Source organism: Cupressus sempervirens, chromosome 8 (genome assembly GCF_028749045.1).
Source record: "Cupressus sempervirens isolate cs-2001-9-10 chromosome 8, ASM2874904v1, whole genome shotgun sequence".
NCBI classification, from domain to species: domain Eukaryota; kingdom Viridiplantae; phylum Streptophyta; class Pinopsida; order Cupressales; family Cupressaceae; genus Cupressus; species Cupressus sempervirens.
In genome coordinates this window covers 360561944-360574332 of record NC_143125.1, presented here as the reverse complement: position 1 = coordinate 360574332, position 12389 = coordinate 360561944, and the positions used below count along the sequence as shown (strand labels likewise).

Genomic DNA, 12389 nt, shown 5'->3' with positions numbered 1-12389 from the left:
GAATTGTTGGGACTGTTGTGGTGACACCATTGCTAGATTTTGCAATCTGGTATTATAAAAGAAACCCATTATCATCTTGCCACCTATTGAGCCCGAAGTGTATTCTATCGGGTGTATCACACACCTTCACTATCGGCATCTAATCAAACTGTTCATACATATTGTCGATAATCCAATAATGAAGATCGATTGAAACTCAACTCTTGCCCCTGTATGCTAATCACTCACAATCGATTGTGAACCTTATCATTCCTTCGACGAGAGAGGATAATGGTGGACATTCTCTAATATTATAACAGTCCCATTTGCGCATATTGTATTTTCCATTTATATCTCTTGGGCTGCGACGTCTTCTCCCATGGGGCTTGATGGAGCCTGGATATTTTTGCAAATTGTAGTCTCCACTCAAAACATTTTATCCGATCATTCATAGGAATGTTATGATATTCTTGAACATATACATGAAGACCTTGTGAGCCATTATGGTCCATGTTGTGATATGGTTTCTGTCATGGTAGTAGCAAACTGGATAAGAAAAATGTGAACAGATTTCATGTACACCAATATATCTCTTGAAAAATAGATATTTGATGGCAAGCATCAAACTAAGAGACTTAAATACAGCCCAGCTGTAGATATCAAAGAAAGATTGTACAGCAGTAGGTATTAGAAGTTGCAGATGTTTTATTAAAGGATAGACAGAGTCAAATAAGCAGACTACTCATAACATTCAGCATCCCTTATGAGGAATAAATATATTCATCAGGAAGGCAACGATGAATCTCCAGACATTATATTAATAAAGGCAAGCTACAGAATATGCAGCATTGACATATACAGAGAATTGGGACCAGCGTATTTTGAGATAGAGCCATCTTGAATTGGAGACTATTGAGATTGAACAATACCATTTTGTTATTGAATATAAATAAAGGAACGTTATAACAACGTAATGAGCACTTGGACAGCATACACTCGTATTTGAGTCTATGCCACCTTCAGTATATCCAATGATAGTTAATGGGTCTGATAAGGGCATCCAATCATTGCAAGAAGAGAGCATTGATTGAAATCTGAATACATAAATTCATTCCCCAAACACGAGCAACGGGAATCCATTTTGTCAGAGGAGCAGATAATTAAGTTGACCAGTGATGTTGAAGCAAGTGGTGTTATAAATTTGTGATTATTGAGTTGCAATTGAAAGTGCAGACACGGGATTTTCAGTACAGGCAGAATCAGAAATTTCGATCTTCCAGAGACAAGTATTACGGATGTTGTTATTTTGCTTAGGATTTCTTCATTCTCAATTCAATATGTGTGTATTGCAAGTGATACAAAATGCAAAAATCAACCGGGGTGTGAGCAGCATTGATGCATTGCAAAAGGGCAAAAAGCATAGAACGTTCGAAGATGTTCCAAAGATACTCACAACAATGAGAATTTGGAATACTAAAAAGTTAATGCCATGATTAAGAAAAGGGGAATCAAAGTCTGCATAAGATTAACTAAAGAAACCATCCCTCAGATTCCATTGCAAATTAATCATTTTTCCATACGCGTCGGCACAGGTTGTTGCCTAAATTAATCTTTGTGAGATTTCAAACACGCGGTTATATAAATTTGAGCACTCAACGCAAAGAAATATCAACAATGAACATGCATGGGAGTTCACGAAATCACATCAGGAGTTTTGCAAGCTTTTCCGGGCTCGAGAAGCACATTATTTGTTATCAGTAATTGATTTCTGATGTTATCGTGTGTTTGATGCAGGAGCCTATGTGGATCTGTAGGCGAAGGCAAAAATGGTCGGCATTAGGTTTTGTACATGATAGTGCCTGCGGGAAACATAAAGGATGGAGCATAGTCAGATTCTCAGAACAAGCAATTCGAACAAACAATCAATCTGAAGTTTGAACGCCTGGAGGAACTACCGGAAAGTATTATATGCAAGTGAAGAACGCAAGCCTGCTAAAGAATTTGGATCCAACAGAAGGGGCAGCAAATACGCTACGCTCTAGGCAGAACCATGGTTTTCGGATAAATGCGTAAGGATTTGAAGGCGTTTGCAAATGTGAAGCGAAAGAGTTCAAAACTTCAAGCATAGTATTGTCAATGTCTCAAGATATAATACACCAAACTATCAATCATATTAGGTCTAGATTACATTAAGTATTTAATATTTAATATTGGTGGTTATTAGTTATGAAGGGGTGTGATGGTTAAATACACCCTTCTAAAACTTATAAATATGAGATGTAAAAGCCAAAGCGAGGGGAGGGACTTATGACATTATTGTTATTCATATTTTAAATTTCTGCCTTGCAATGATGTATTATATTTTTTTAATTGGCGAAGGAAATGACCTTTTGAACTAAGCTTCTGGATGGTGAATTATGGAATAAATTCTTGTGCGATTCTGGAGTTGAATTATATTGGATGGATCACCTGTAGGGAATGTCTCCAGTATGATTTTATTTCAGGATCAGTAAGAAGTATTTATTTAATTTACTTGCATTAGAGTTTTAATTTTTTATTAAGTTGTGTCCTTTATAAACTTTTTTTATTATTTTCTATAAATATTTTAATCTTTGGATAAGTGGACTGGATCGTTATTGCATTTTAAATTTGATAAACTTAAATATTGTGAAATACTTTATTGTTTCCGTATTTAGGTCTAATTTGTCTCTGCAGGAGTTAAAGTGCATTTTAGACTAATTTGAATTGCATTCATATAATTGATCCGTCGCGTCTAAATCATTAAATTTATTTATAGTTAGATATATTAAACTTTATAAAGTTGTACATTTCAACTAATAATGTTGACTCTATTGCCCATTTAATTAGGCACTGGTCTTTTACTCCTGATTCATAATCCATATGTTGGCAAATGTTTCATTTCTTTCCATTGAAGAAATAATATATTCATCTATTGCGTTAATCTATACTTATTCTTTATTTTAAACATTACTTCAATCATTTACTTTTGTTCTCAGTTCAAAAATTGCAAGTTTAAAGTTTTCCTATAGTTCTTGCCATTTGGGAAACTTTTACTGTATTCGTGTTCTAATCGATCTGTTTTAAGTATCTTGGATCTAAGCATTTTGTCCAGGATCAGGTACACCCGCCTCAGTTTTGCAGAGCTGAAAGCGCAGGGGATTTAGATCGCATCGATCAATCCCGTCAAGTTGGCCTTAACCGGTTGGATATCCCAGCATCGAGCAGGCAAGGCTCGTAGGATTCCAATCTGCGGTTTTGGGAACCAACAGGGCTCATGATTTTTATTGGCCCAATATCTTTTCCACTCAGGTCATGAGTGAATCACAGCTATGTGATTGAGTCTCCCAATCACGCCTAAGTTGAGTTTTGCTCTTTTCTTTTTACCACCCTATGATAGTATCCCCATCATGGCTCAGTGTTTAAAGGTGTCGTGGGGAATGTGTGCCTACATGGTGAATGATTTCGCAGGCTCACAACATATTGGAATTTGTATTCTTTTCCATCGAATATGAGATATACATGTTGGGTCTCCTGCTCGCTATGTCTAGTTTGAATAGGATAGCTCGAAGCGCTCAACCTCATCCTTTTGTTTGGATCCCATGAAAAATTTGAACCTTCAATTCGAATGTCGCAGCTTCACACATTACTAACTTATTCCCTTTATCTTACATTCCTATGTCAACAAACTTGAAAGAGGATGAATCACATTTGAAACATACGGCTCTAACTATTAAACCTCATCATCGTGTGGTCGAGTTGCTGATGAGTTCTCTTTATGTTATATTGCAACAATTAGTGTATGCATCTCTCAAGTTCCACCCTCCACATGGAATGCACATATGCCTCATTCTAGGAATTTAACAAATACCACTGGTCTGTCCCTTTATCCGGAGGGAGTTCGAGTGTGAATTATTCAAAACAAAGATATTATATATGCCTTGAATCATCTTTTTAGACCTTTCGCATGCTCCTTCACGATCACTGATATATTCATTATGAGCTGGAGGGTATATTCGTGAGGAACGAGCATATTATCATCTTTTTCTGTTATTAATCGGAATCTAATGCCTAAGTCCTGGTGGTAAGGAGCATAGAATTAATCTCAATATTGAGATTGGAATGATCTTTTAAATTGATAGACACACTTACATCCTTCTTTAGTTTGTCATAGGGTGTTCCCATAGATTTGGGCCATAAATCAAACAATAGCTCATAAATGATTTGTTCGGAATAATTTTGACTGATGCAACATCACATCCTTCATAACTCTCACACCTTAAGATGTGTTTATATACTCTCATGTTTGACACTGCCTCTTTGAACTGAGATTAAAAGTTTACCATTATTTGCATCTTCTCGAGCATTGTAAAGTGACAAACTTCATACCTTCTGATTATCATGATCTAAGATTCCAGAAGTGAACCTAAGTCTTTGAACTACTGAAACTCAGGAATATCGTACCAAAGATTCTAACCATAACCTTGCACTTCTGATAACAATTCTCTAAACACATATGTTATGTCACATTGGACCAACAAGCCTGTAGAATCATTTGAACTTGTTCAATCTAAATTACCTCATTCCCAATGGCCTTAATGTTGAGAACTTGCTTCAAAAATCATTATGATCATTATGAGGGCCTCACCACCATTGATATTAGAAGGGTGAGGGGTACCATAAAAGGAAACTCTTTTGCACCTAAAGGGGCTTAATGCATTCAAAAATAAACTGACTCTCCTTTGTCATGCTAAGTATGGCAGATCTTGACCAAATATCTTGACGCACCCACATCTCGGTTACAACAAACCAGGCTTCAAAGATGAACAAATCCTTCAATCGCTTCTAGTTTAATTGAATCCCAATTTGAACTGGACATATGAGTCTTTTCTAGGCTACTTTGAGACACTAAATATTTGAATCACACTTTAGAACTTTTCAAGGATCACATTATAAGCTTCGAATCTCTGAATCTGCAAATTGGATCTGTAGATGTTGAGTCTTCAAATCATTGAATTTGAATTCAGACTGGGAACTAGAATCTGCACTTCAACTTTGACAACCAATGAACCTACAAGATGAATCGCTTTGAACCACCTTGAATTGTTTTGAACCACTTCGAACTACTTTGACCCCTAGTTCAAAGTGGTTTGAAATCACAAATCAAAATTTTTAAAACCTTGTCCAAATTGGGTACCAACAATACGTAACCTAGTTATATTAGGAAATATCAATTGTATGTATTGTATATAAAAAAATCCCCTATTTATAATTTTACAAAAGACATAGGGTGTCTCGACTCTCTTCTAAACATCGCACCTCCTGGGAACAAATAACCAATCAAAATATTAATATAACTAAATATAATTTCATTTTGGTATAAGCTGCAGTTATGATTATGTGCCTTATATTATGAGGCGGTGGAAAAAACATGGTTTATGTAATACGCGCATCTTAGGCTCCATATCAATATAGGCAATTCCTCCTCCCACACGTACCCTTCATGCTCGAACTCTACACATACACATATCCTCTATAGATATTCCTATGTTGAACTCTTCACGTCTTCAATAATACAATAATTTCATCCTCCAGAGTCGAATTAGATCTTTGCAAAAGTCGGAAAGCACATCCCATGCGGTTGCCAATTCCAATTTTGACCATTCCATCCTGACAAGTCCCATGGATTTGATGTCGTTCATGCTTGTCTATAGTTTATGGTGTTGCAAGCTTTGTGGCATGTTTGACCAAGCTGAGCAATCATTTTGTACCATCGAGAATACATGCTTTTACCATACTCCACAACATCCAAACTCCTAGTTCGCATGGGCTTTTCCTGCAACAAAACAAAATATTGTCAAATATAAATTGCTAAAAGATCGATTAATTATGACTCCCCAACTCAAGAAGCTCTGTGAAGAATGGGTGCTATAATCTCCAATCGTTGCTGCTGCTAGTGCATGGCTATCGACAATTCACGACATCTTATACTTTGTGAATATACTCTGCCTTTGCTTTATATTTTATTTATTTTGGTTTCCATTGGTGAGAGCCTTTGACCACCGAAATATGGGAATTAATTCTTGTTCAATATTTTCTCCCGACTCCTTAAATGCTTCTCATCCTATCCTTCTAATTTTCTACACTAAGTATATCACTGCCATAACAATGCATATAAGTTAATTGATTTTAATCGCTCCTTATTATTGGTGGAATCACAATTATTGGGTATGTTGCTTGTGATTGCCGTTTTAATTAAATTTCATTCTGTGCACACTAACATTCATCACTGTTCATCATCGAACAATATATAATTACCCAATGATATCCAATGTTACCATGCTGCTTACTATATCTTATATCATCAAACTCCAAGAACTCAAATTCAAAAGTCTCGGGTAAATTCATTGCATGAAACGGTACTCTGATAGCATTTGATGGCAGATTAACATGAGTCGTGTGAAATACCCATTTAATTTGAAGTAAAGTCTCAACACAATCTTGATAGAGGTAGGTAACTTTCGTTGAATACACCCTCACTACACCAAGCAAGAGTTGCCCTCAAAGCCTAAGAGCAATAGGAACTTTTGAATTTATTATGGTGTGAGTGATATATAAAGGCAGTCTAGAGGCCTTCCATTGCAGACCAAATGACTTGTATTAGAAATGAACAAGCATCTCTTATCCCCTCTCTCCTTTAGAATAAGCGAAGTGTATGTAGAAAAATAGATTCTTCAATACTGTTGATGATTTCCAGAATACTAAAAGAATACTGAAGCAGATGGTAGTATAGTTTCATTTCTGGTATATATAGTGAGACATCCATCGAAATGACTTTCTCAAGTTTTCTAGAATGTCAGTTCTATCTTTATGAACACATTCTCGATTTGATCCTTATTATAAATGTAATAATGTCTGATATCAATATGGCTTCAGCAGTGATACAATTATTGTTTCTCACGTGGTCATATAATCCTATAACATTAATCTGATGTCTTTTAGCAAATATATCCTTTTGACTTCAATATTTGACCAAGGAGCTCTCCATCTTTTCATAACTCCATCAGCATGTAATCATAATTATCATCATCTTCAAATGCATTGCTGAAATGGACTTCATTCACATGCTCATTCTCAGCTTGCAATATTTTGACTTCTCTCTTAAGTCTTTAACATCAGTAGGGAACAAGAATATATATCTTCATACTTTTAATCATGGAAGCTGATACTCATAAAATATGCTCAAATGGACGCCTAAAATTTTGAATTTTTGGGCTCCATCAAGACTTTTTCCTATCCTTTACACAAATTATTGCATGTCTATTGATTATTCACATTTGTACAGTTTTAGGCTTATCAAAGTATCACAAGGAAGCCGAATTTGTGCAAGCAATAACATGTTGATAGCAGGTTCAAATGATGTTTATAATTGGCCAGATTAAGTTGACTCAACATGAAAAGTTTAATGCTCTCAAATTAATCCATTAGTAGCCTGTGCACTCAATACCTTAGCATCATAAAAGGACTTCTTTGTCATAGTTTCACCAGATGCTAATACCAGCTATCTAAGCAGCAAAGTCAAAAACTCTTTTAAAAAGATGCACATTCAGGTTGACAATCTTGTAAAGATTGAGACTACAATTTATGGAGATCATGGAGGTAAATTTAAATAGGGCCTGTAGCCTTGAATGCTTGGGAATGTTTGTTGAAGAAACTTGCTATACATTATAGCATATATGGTCGTGTGACAATAGATCTGGGCCCTATCATAATTCTGCTAATTAGAACAAATTTTCCTAAGTTCATCTCAAATGTCTAAATAACCATCCTTTCTACTGTTTCGACTCTGGATCTTCCTATTTTGTCTATCAACTGTCCAAGATCGTGTCCTTTGAGACTCTGTACTATACCTGTCCATTCTGGATAAAGTAAAATGCTGGTCGCTCATACAAGACGGCTCTTACCCAACAGGATGGCAAGAAAACCGCTCTGATACCACTGTAAGGTCCCCTACCAATAGGCAACTAAAAACCTCTAATGCTGAACTGAGAAATTTTGTCAAACACTTGGCATGCAACTGAAAACTACTACTCAAAGTAAATGTTGAACATAGGAAATTGCTCAAAACCATATGCCATTCATATATCAACAATTTGCAACAATGCCATACATATTTCAACCAATAATATGATCATCAAACCCTAGGTTGGCAATATAGATAGTCTAAAAATTACCATACTCTTTCACTTGCAAAATCCTAGCCTTCTTTTGATACCAATAATGCCAAATGGCAAACAAAGACAAGTACAATGTAAAATAGTAAAGTGCTGAAGCTATATTTTGTACTCAGCTGAAAACAATCATTTCTCAGAAAATATGCCAAATGCCAAATGAGAAGTGAAGAACCTGATTGTAGATGGTTGTAATAATTTTTACCAATGTTGAAGATGCCAACACCCAAGCCAAAGTCACCCCAAATCTGAAAATGTACTTCCTTGAAAATTTTCGAAAATGTCTAGGAGTTTTGAAAAATTCCTTAAAAATAAATCATGGCATTTTGAAACTCCAAAATGCACCTATCTTTATCTCCTTGACGATAGAAATCCGATGCAAAAATACCCAGAATGATATGCTGAGTAATGAGGAAGATATGAACAAAAATGTGGTTCCAAAGCCCTATCCTGAAATTCTGAAAATTGGATCAGACCTGTAGCAAAAACGAACCAGCAGCTATAAATCTTTCCTCCACCACAATTAAGCCTTCTAAAGATGTCCTGCAATCAATCCATGACTGAAACTGAATAGTCCTCAGAAAATGCCCTCCTATAATTTCGGGTCTACTGAAAAAATCCTCTTAAAATTTCAGATCTGCTAAAAATGGCTTCCTATAATTTCAAACCTACTAAAAATGACCTCCTATAATTTCAGCCTTACTAAAAATGCCTCCTAAAATGCTGAAATGCTGAAAATGGCTTTAGGCCCAATGATGCCCTAGTTGAAGTGACCATAGTATCACCTCCAAATGTGCAACCCTTTAGAAGATATCTCACCCCCTCAGTTATGCGATGTCAGTCGACTGGATGGTTCCGGCGGTGTTTCTGTAGCCGACGGAATGATGTCCGGCGGTGTTTCTGTATTCTGTAGCCGACGGGGTGATGTCCGGCGGTGTTTCTGTATTTTTGTAGCCGACGTCGTCAGTAAATAGTTTGTAGCGGATAGAATATTTGTGGCCGACGGACTCTTTCGGGAAGGTTCGGCGGTAGTATTTATCTCCCATATGGGATCATTGTAAAGCATCATTGATCTACTATTGCGAATATTATTCTGTTGTTCGTGTTCATTGTCTGTATGCGTTCATTTTCTTTACCTGTACGGTAAACATTTGGCGTCGTTGCCTTATGAATCTGGAAGGTAGGAGGAATGAAGATTAATGCCAAATCAGCTTAACAAGGATCGGAAAAAGGTCAAGGGAAAAGATGGAATCCGTACTGCGCAAGAGAATTTAATTCTAGCACAGCAAGCCGAACGCCAACGGAGATTTTAGAAGATTGCTGACAGAAACCGTAGCGCGGAAGAATTGTTGGCGGAGACTCGGCAGCGGGTGGAATTGGTGGAAGAAGCACGAAAGGAGTTCTTGAATTTGTGTTCACCGAGGGAAGAAAATTCAGACGGAAGAGCATTAACTCGCACGGCTCGCAGTGCCAACGGAGCACGAGCGTGGAGTGACCTCTTCGTCTAGGATAGACTTTCACAGGAAACAATTTCTGAGGATCCTTCTTCTTCACCAAGGTTCGCAGCTGTCAACACCTCCGGTGCGGAACTGCAGACCGCCGGTGCGGGAGTGTAGGCCTCCGGTGTGACAGTGCAGACCTCCAGTGTTGTGATGGCGGGACCCAAAGAAAAGCTGCCGAAGTTTGAAGGCGATGGTACCACCGACCCCATCTGACATTGTAAGACATGTGAGACGATCTGGCAGGCAAATGGAATCACAGATGCCGACGAATGGGTCAGGCAATTTCTGGCAACCCTACGGGGTGTCACGATTGATTGGTTTTCGGATACAGATCCACAAAAGCTGGATACCTGGGACAACATTAAAAAGGAGTTCCTGGCGGAATTTAAACTCTTGCAGGATGATAATGAAATCGTAGCGAAGATTTTCAATACCAAACAGGGGAAGCACGAAACTGTCCGCGTCTACGCCAGGAGATTATAAGACTTAATAAACAAAATGGAAAACAAGCCAGCGGACGGATTGCAGAAAAGGTGGTTTGTGGACGGCCTACACTCACAGTTGCGGAGGAAAATGAAAATTGTACCACCGTCGTCATATGTCGATGCTTATAACAGAGCACTGGACCTTGAAAGTGCGCACAAGACAAAGAAGAAGAAAACTAGCTCCTCTGACTCTGATGACGACGAATCTGCTGGAGATGATAGCAGCGACGACGAAGGTAGTAGCAAAAAGGTTCGTGCCTTACAGAAGGATATGGTTCAAATGATGGAGTTTAAAAATATGTAGAAAGAGCCAAAAGGTAGTGAATTGTGGTGCACGGAATGTAAGACCGACGGTCATACTAAAGGATCGTGTCCGAACAACCAATTCTGTGACATCTGTCAGATCATGGGACATTCGACAAAAGACTGCCCCTTTAACATGAAAACAAGAGGATCTCCGCAGGTGCTTCTCACACAGGAGGCTTCCCCGTCAGGTGGTAACGGAAACACGAATGCCGCCGGCGCTACATCTGGAGGATACAGGAATAATCGGAATGAACAAAATAACAACAATAACAATACCAATACGAGCAGAAGCCGGATCCAGTATGATGCAAACGGACGACCGATTATTCAGTGCCGAGCATGTAATTTCTGGGGGCATTTTGCACGGGAATGTCCAACAGCAAATACACCTCAACTATTGTGCCAATGGTGCAGACCCGACGATCACGACGACTCAAAATGTCCAAAATTCGGAGTGAACTTGATCACTGTTGGAACGGATGAGGAAGAAGTTCTGGCAATTACGCGGCAAGCAAAAGAATACTCGGACCCCGTCGAAGAAAAGAAGAAATTTGCGGCAGCACGGGCGGAGGTTGGAAAAATATCTAAAGCAATAACACCTTCAAACACCGTCGGCACTTCAACAAGGAATTCCGCAGAACAAAACATAGTACGACAAATTTTGCAAACGGAGGTGCAAGTAAAGGTTAGTGATTTGCTTTTCACCATGTCCCAACTTCGATCTGCTCTTTCAAATATGGCAGGAGAATCAAGCCCCGAAAAGGAAAAGTCACCGATAGAACCGAGTCGACGAAAAGAAAAGGAAATTGTTACAGAGGGAGAAGATCAGATGTTGCTGGCGCTGACATTCGGACAACACCCTGCAGTTGTCGAGATGGGGATACTTGGACATGTTCTCACAGACACCATAGTGGACGGAGGGTCCGACGTAAATGTACTGCCAGAAGAAACCTAGAGGAAACTTGGACAGCCGACATTGTGGCCTCCAAGGTTTCAGCTACTGACCGCCGATCAACATGGTATTAAACCACTGGGTATTCTCATGGCACAGTCGGTAACCATTGGCACCCAGTCGTTCCTGATGGATTTCGTGATGATTCCATTGAAAAAGAAAGGCTATGATGCCATCCTAGGCCGCAGGTGCCTTATCGAAGCAAGAGCTCGACACGACTGGAAGAACACTTTATCTGTAATGTCCCCTTTTTGGACATTTCCTTACTCGTTCCGAATTTGATAAGTTTTTGATAATAACCCATATATGATAAAATTTTGTCTATCATTTGCTCTCGTGTATATATATGTTATTACAAGTGAATGGTCATAGATGGTTGCAACCCTTCAAATAATTAACTACTTGTTATGGTTAGGGTTTAATAATGATTATTAACATATATTTAATAATATACATTAATATTTATTATAAATGTATAACATTTATTAATTATTTAAACTTCCATATTTGTAGTGTATCCTTGGGCTTATGGATAATATAAGCCATCTATATAACATAATAATGTTGTCACCATTATTACCATCCTTATTTATTTTATATATATATGATATTGTATTTAGATTAATTCTTTTATCCTTATTATATCGATTAATCAATTTATTATTATTATTAGTTATTAATATTACCTAAGTTACCGGATTCGCTCCTGAAGGGGCAAAATCGAAATTCGATTCGCATGAAATCAAATTCGGTCCTGGTTCGATTCAAATTCGCAGATTTCCTGTTAAATTCCCTGTGGGTCCTTCATTTCGCACCCTGGACGAATTTGATCGAATTTCGAGCGAATTTTGGAGTCCAAAAAAGAACCCGGATGGAATGACAGCGAATTTCGGGCGAATCTGGGCATACAACGAAA

General features: G+C 37.9%; 1 protein-coding gene across 1 annotated transcript in view; it reads right to left on the bottom strand.

The window, feature by feature from the left end:
* The window catches only part of LOC149542821 (Nuclear transport factor 2 (NTF2) family protein), a 252809-nt gene that overhangs the window by 101924 nt on the left and 138496 nt on the right, over window positions 1-12389 (bottom strand). The window lies entirely within an intron of this gene.